Source organism: Prunus dulcis, chromosome 1 (assembly GCF_902201215.1).
Source record: "Prunus dulcis chromosome 1, ALMONDv2, whole genome shotgun sequence".
Taxonomy (NCBI): Eukaryota; Viridiplantae; Streptophyta; class Magnoliopsida; order Rosales; family Rosaceae; genus Prunus; species Prunus dulcis.
The window spans coordinates 13,960,023-13,967,631 of NC_047650.1; the positions used below are offsets into that span (position 1 = coordinate 13,960,023).

General features: G+C 36.3%; 1 pseudogene; it reads right to left on the reverse strand.

The window, feature by feature from the left end:
* Nucleotides 1–4,431, reverse strand: LOC117614642 (annotated as a pseudogene).
* Nucleotides 4,432–7,609: the final 3,178 nt, after the last annotated feature.

Consider the following 7,609-nt stretch of genomic DNA (forward strand, 5'->3'; position numbering starts at 1 on the left):
TCATGAAAATGCAAATTCGTTTTCTCGTTTTACATTCTCCAAAATCATGAAAGTGTTGCCACAAGATGCATGTGGTGGCAACCCCATGTTACCCATAAGAGCACTTCCACCCATTTGCCCTTTGCCATGGCAAGGAGAGGACTAGGGCAGCTACTATTTACGTAAATAGTGGCTGCCCTTGCAAAAAGCAATGTGTGTTTCCACCCATTACCATGGCAAAGGGTAAATACTATTCTTTTGTTTTTTTTTGTTTTTTTACAAATTTTTTACCTAAACAATTAATTTGGATAATATTTTCGGATAAGATTTTTGGGTTCATATGTGTCAATATTTATTATAAAATTCATATATCACAATCGGAAAAAAATTTCGGTTTCAAAATTCAAAATTCAGATAAGATTTTCACCCTCTAAAATTGCGCCACGTGTCATCTCTATCGGCCTAAATTTTCTATAAAACCAGAGGCTCAGTTCATACCTCTCACACCAGATCTTCCCTATATTTTCATTTATCATATTTTAGAATTCATACTCCATTCTCAATGTCAGACATGAACTAGGTCTTGGAGAGGTAAGAGCGAGAAACTAGATAAAGAAGGCGTGGACGAGCTGAAGACAAAAGGGTGCAGGGAGAACTAGATCAACCAATTGTCATAGCAGTGGCTTTGCTTGATGAAGAAAACCAAGGCCACCACCATGGTTCACAAGTCGGGCATGGCCCGAATGTGGACAGACATATGCATTTTCAGGGTAAGAATCTTCTTGAAGATTATTTTATTCCAACTTCTCTATACTCTGATGTTCATTTTAAAGGGCGATATAGAATGTAACCTCATTTGTTCAATAAAGTCATGCATGATATTTGCAATTATGATGAATACTTTGTTCAAAAGTGTGATGCTGCTGGCGTTTTGGGACTTCTTCTCAAGCAAAAGTTTACAGCTGTTACACAAATGCTGGCGTATGGTTTATCTGTTGATTAGGTGGATGAGATTACCCGGATGAGGAAGTACCCGGATGGAGAAGTCCACTACTTTGGAGAGCTTGGTAAGATTTTGTGATGCAGTTGAAACTCTGTACACCAGGGACTACCTGCGCAGACCTACACCTAGAGACCTTCAACGGCTTCTACAAAAAGCCGAAGCCCGAGGATTTTCAAGAATGATTGGTAGCATCGACTGCATGCATTGGCAATGGAAGAATTTCCCAACTGCTTGGCAAAGAGATTTTAGAAATAGGAAAGGACAAAAAAGTATCATCCTTGAAGCCATTGTTGGATTCGATACATGGGTTTGGCATGCCTTCTTCGGAGTTGTCGGATCTCAAAACGACTTAAACGTGCTGGGTCAATCCCCGGAGTTCAATGATGTTTTGAGAGGTGAAGCCCCGAATATCATCTATGAAATCAATAATATTGTCTACCAGAATGGGTATTATCTAGCAGACAGCATCTACTCGAGGTGGACCACATTTTTGAAATCAATTCCGCATCCCCGATCCGAGAAGCAAAAATTATTTTATGCCTATCAAGTGGGTTACAAAAAAGATGTGGAGAGGTGTTTTGGTATCCTCTAAGTCCCAGTAGGCTATTATTAGGGGTGCGGCACATATGTTTGATGAGGAGGTGTTAAGGAACATAATGATGACATGCATCATCCTCCATTACATGATTGTGGAGGATGAGTATGATTACGATGCTGCAGATGTGTACGAACCGGATCCCATGAACATGACCTTGACAAGAATTTATGAAAAACCCATGGGGCCAAATGGAGAACCATTAGAACATGAACCGTTGGTTAGGGACGGTCGTTTCATGACCCGTATGATTGATCGATATATGGAGATGCAATCGTCTTATATTCATGAATGACGTCAAGTTGACTTGATGTAGCATTTATGGGCGGTGAAAGGCAATGACGGTAAATGAAGTGAAGTGAAGATGTTTTTTTATTATTATTTATAAATATTATTTTCTTTGGTTGTGTTTTATTTTTAGTTATGTTTTGGTTGTGGTTTTATTTTTTTTAATGCTTTGGTTGTGGTTTGTTTTTTAGTTATCCTTTGGTTGTGGTTTTTTATGTACGGAATGTTTTGAATAAAAAGGTATTTATTGAGTGCTTTCTTTATTCACTCAAAGAAAACCATTACAAGTAATTAAGAATTAGTACTAATTAAATAAAATACATAACTAATTTTTAAAACAAAACATTAAAATACAATGAACTAAAAAAAAAAAAAAAAAAAAAAGCAAACTAACTTAATGGTTTTGATCATTTAACCAATCCGTGTTGCTAGGTCCATCATCACAGAAAAGTCTTCTTTCATAACATCCCATCGTTCTAGCTTCCAAAATTGTTTTGTTTCATGGGACATATGGGTTGTATCCATGGCCATGGTTTCCCGATCCTTCTTCTCAATGTTTTCTTTGAGTACATACTCCCTTTCTTTTGCATATTCTACTTGAATTGCCCTCTTGTCTTCTTGGGTTTTCATGTTTATTTCAATTCTCATGGCGCTTTGTCTTGCAATTTCCTCCAAAAATTTAGATATATTACTGGTACAATTACTCCCTCTCTTCGCCTTCGCCACCTTTCTCCCACTAGGCCTCGGCTCCTTTTGGATGGAATCTATAAACAAATCCGATGTCGGTGAATCATGGAGTGGCGTCTCGTTCAACACCACGGCTGGACCTGTTGGAATAATTCGAAATCTCTTACAATTCTTCACAACTTCCCAACATTGGTCACGGTTGAAATTTTTTTGCCTTGCTCAATAGCACCATACCACATTTGTGCTTGCATATTCTATATAAAAAAAAACATTGGAAATGCAAGAAACTTAAAAAAATATTGGCAATGCAATAAATATAAACAAAATAATGGAAATGCAAGAAATATTAACAAATTATTGGAAATTCAAGAGATATAAACAAAATATTGGAAATGCAAGAAACATTTAAATAAATAAAGAAAATGCAAGAAACATTTAAAAAAAATTAATAGGACATTAAAATTAATAAAACGAAAATTACAAATAATTTACCTCATTGCTAAGATTTTCCTTGCTTCTATGGTTGTCCATCGCTTTTGCCAAGACATCTCTCCATTTCCCTACTCTTTATTGAGAATTTTTCACCTACTAAACAATGCCATTTTCGTATGGGTCGAACTCGATCTTCGGTATGAATTTTTATTCACATATAACAGAATTTCATCTCATTGCCTGAGACGGGACAATGACTAATTTGGACCCAACACTCACACAACAAAACATCTTCCATGATGCTCCATGCCACTCCGGTTTTGATAGAAGAAGCCATAAGATGATAGAGAAAAATAAAACTTGAGAGTGAAAATATTGAGTAGAAAGTGAATAATAGTTGAAGGAGAAGAAAATATATGAGGATTTGGTGTTAAAAGTGAAAGTATTGGTTGGTATTTATAGAAAAAAATTCATTAAATTTTGGGTTTTTTTTTTTTTTAAATTCGAATTTATTTCATTATTTTATTACAAAAAAAATGGTTGCCATTGGATTGGAGGACAAAAAGTGATCAGAGAGCCTAGAGGACGCCACGTGGCTGCTAGCAGTTGGCGGAACGAAAAAAAAAAATTCAAATTCGAGGACTGACGCTAGACCCAAAATTCGGGCTCGTGCGTGAGCTGAACTTCCTGCCCAGACTCGTGGCCCCCACCTCCTACTCGGACCAGCCCTTGTTGCTGGAATCGTTTTTTGGGCCCTCAACACACCCCCCACCCTGAGCTGCTGGAAGTGCTCTAACATTGCTACTGCTGGCACTAACAACAGACATGTTCTACTTTGCTTCCCCTTTTCTTTGCTAAAATAATTATACCAAGACTCTGTATAGGGTTTCCATTCATCAGGGACAGTGGTGTTTTTTGCATCCCCACCCCACCCTCATTAGGAGAAAAAGCACCTAATGGAAGATTTGTTTCATGCCTGAGGTACTCGATCCGTTTCCAGATCTCTTTCATCTTCTTTTCCAAAAACAAAACAAAACCAAACCAGTTAGTTCACTAGTTCCAAATTCATTCAATGGCTTACCTTCTTGAATTTGGGACATGATGATGTTCATCTCCATCTCTTTGTTCTTTCTATGAGTTTTGTTATTTGTTCTTTCAATTTAGCTAACCTATCCTTAAGGTATGTCTCTTGGTTCATCATCTTCATGCACCAATCTACTTCTGGTATCCTCTAAAACCTTGCGAGCAATTCTTCCGCAATTGGGTTTGAAGGCCACACAACCAGCTCCTTGTCGTCTGGGCCATAAATAATGGCAAAACCACTCACGTCACATAAGATGCCCAACTCACTCAATTTTTTCAACAAGCCTTCCTTCCTTTTTCTAAAGTTGGTTTTCCTAGCACTATCATTCGTTATCCATGCTAGTTTGGTCTTCTTCCTAGTCATGGTTGATATTGTAGGAGCAAATTTCCCCACGAGAATATTCGATTGGAAAGATTCCCTTTTCTTCTTCACCGCCTCTTTCTCCCTGCAAAATAGAACAAATAAGAGGACCACACCCAGGGGGTGTTGGCCAAAGGCCCTCCGATGCCTAAATTAGTTCAACTGAATCGTATAGAAAACAATAGCTAATGGGGTACGGAGATATGTTTATAATATAAACCGGGCGGCCGGAGCCTTATGTAAAAGAGAGAGAGAGAGAGAGAGAGAGAGAGAGAGAGAGAGAGAGGGGAGGTAGCTAGGGTCTGTGAGGGAAGATCTCTACAGAGATTTTAGTAATAGTTCTGACGTACTTCATCCTTGTGCGTAGCCAAGTATTTATATTGACATTGAAGAGGTTGGTGGGGTTGGTGTAGTTGGTGAGGTTGGTGTGGTTGGTGTAGTTGGTGAAATTGGTGTATTTAGGGATTAGGGATTTAACCGAATTCCTAATTAAGGCGAGGATCAAATACATCCAACTTGAATTAGGTAATTTCGCAATTAATTCAAGTAACCCCCAATTTGATTAGGTAATTCCCAATTAGGTTAGGTAATTCCCAATTAAGTTAGGTAACTCCCAATTAGGTCAAATAATTCCCAAATTGATTGGCCTAATTATTTAACCTAGGGTTCAGGTTTAATTTGGTTCCCACAGATATATTATTCTATTGATGAGATTTCTTTGTACCCACACTAAGGAAATTATATACAAATATGAAGAAGACTCAACAACCTCATTGTTTGGCAATTTACTTATAAAATTTATGTTATAGATTTTGTAATTATGGCGTTTATTATTAAGTAAAAGAATTTAATCTCTTGTCTGACTAAGTTAGGCAATTTGTTACTATTATATGCTAGTGTTGGAAATATATTTGTTCAATATGTAAACCAGTTGTACTTTTAAAGATTCCATGTTACGTATTAAAGCACACATAAATTCATTAGTAAGAAATTAGGAAGTTAAAATTAGAGTGTTTATTATTAAGTAAAAGAATTTAATCTCTTGTCTCACTAAGTTACGTAATTTGTTACTATTATATGCTAGTGTTGGGAATATATTTGTTCACTACGTAAACTAGTTGTACTTTTAAAGATTCAATGTTACGTATTAAACCACACATAAATTCATTAGTAAGAAATTAGGAAGTTAAAATTAGAGATGACAATAGGGGTGAGACAAGATCAAACTGGCTATCATACTCTAATTGCCAATTTGATTTTCACTAGCCATCATTTTCCCGCCCCATCCTTGCAATAGCTATTAGCTCCCACCTATCTTTTTCTTTTTTGTAAAAAAGATTTCTTTTTTTAAATAACTTGAAAATTATTGAATGTGAACAAGGTTAATTGTTTATTTTTAATAAGAAAAATTTGCATAAATACTATCTAAACTTTTAGGTATGTGTGCCATTACCACATAAACTTTTAATTTTTTTATTTTCAACCACGTGAACTTTGTAAAGTGTTGCAATCCACCACCTACGGCTAACTCCTTTAAAATTTAAGGGCATTTTTTTCAATGCACTATAACTAAAACTAGTTATAAAAAACATAGTTTAAAAAAAGAAAAAAAGAAAGAAAAAAGAAAGTTAACCTAGTTATATCATGCATCCGCTGTCCCCATTTTCCAGGTCCCTCCAAATCCCTTCTTCTAATTTTTTGACAAGTGTCTACCTACTAAACTCTGATATAACTACGTTTAATTCTAATAACATAAAATAAAAATAATAAAAACTAAAAACTAAAATAGAAAAACAAAAAAATCTAGCAGGCAAACCTCGCAGCCACCACAACCCACCAAACCCCATCTCATCTGCCATGTGCACCTCTGCTTTTCATTGCCAGCAAAGCTACCTAGCAGCCATCAAACCCCTAACCAATTTTCGCAAGAGCACCTCGTCGTTGCCTCTCTCTACCCCTTTCTCTCTTTCGCTTTTCTCTCTCACTTCCCCTCCCTCAGTTTGGTCCCATATTGTACTTTGTGTTGCAAGTGGCTGCACTTGATATATTTTTTCTTATGGTAATCGTTGTTGCCTATTTGATCTAACCCAATTAGAATTGAATGGAAATTCGAACTAAAAATACCTGTAGGATGACTAAGAATGCCTAGAGGGGGGTGGATAGGCCAATTAAAGATTATAATCAATAAACAAAAATTAAACTTTGGTAGCAGGATTGATATGGCTTATCAATCCTGAAACATGCTGAGCATACATTTTGGAAAAGGCCAAAGGAGAGAGAAATATTTTTAAAAGAAGTCAAAATGGACACAAGTGTCCTTATTTATTTTTGAATTTCCTAAGGAATCCTTTACATTTGCATGTTTTTGGTTTGAAAGTTGATGGGTTTTTCTGTCTTTTTTGAAAAAGTTTTGGCTTTTTCCAGAACTAAAAGTTTTGTTTTTGTGACTAAAACCTAAAGTTACTTAAAAATAAAGGAACACACATAGAATTATTTTACATGCTAAAACTCCACCTCTGGGAAAAATTCATGGGACCCCTCAATCCAAAACAAATATACTATAGAATGATGATTACAAGAAGTACTCACACACTGATCCTAGACACATTCTAGATAATGTTTACCGACTTTTTCGTAACTCAACTTCTGTCACTGGATGATCTTCAACACTCTTTATGTTGAACGCAATACTGGTCACAATTGCTTTAAGCTCGCCGGAGGAAAACCGCCACTACGGTCTTGGTGCCCTCAACCGTATGAGTCACCGACGTGCATATGAATGCAATATGAATGATGAAAGAATTTGATAAATCACCAAGTAAACATGGAGCACTTGATGACTTATCTCAAAAATATGCACAACAGCTTTCTCTTGAAAATTCAATATGCTCAAAACCATATATGTCGAAAGTTGTGTGTTCTCAAAAGAGAGGCACACTTCTTTTATTCAAAACTCACTCTCCTAGTCAGCCGGAAACCAAAGAGTCCACAAACACTCTTCAATTATGACTCTCAAATTTAGTCCAACATGGACTCTGGTGAAAGACGTCAAAACAGGAGACCAAATACTATTCAATTATGGATATTAGTTTTGATTCAATATGGACTCTAAGTGATGACACTAGACGACCACTTTTATGAAGAAACAATTATCTCCTAAAACAAGTTCATTAGGAGATTA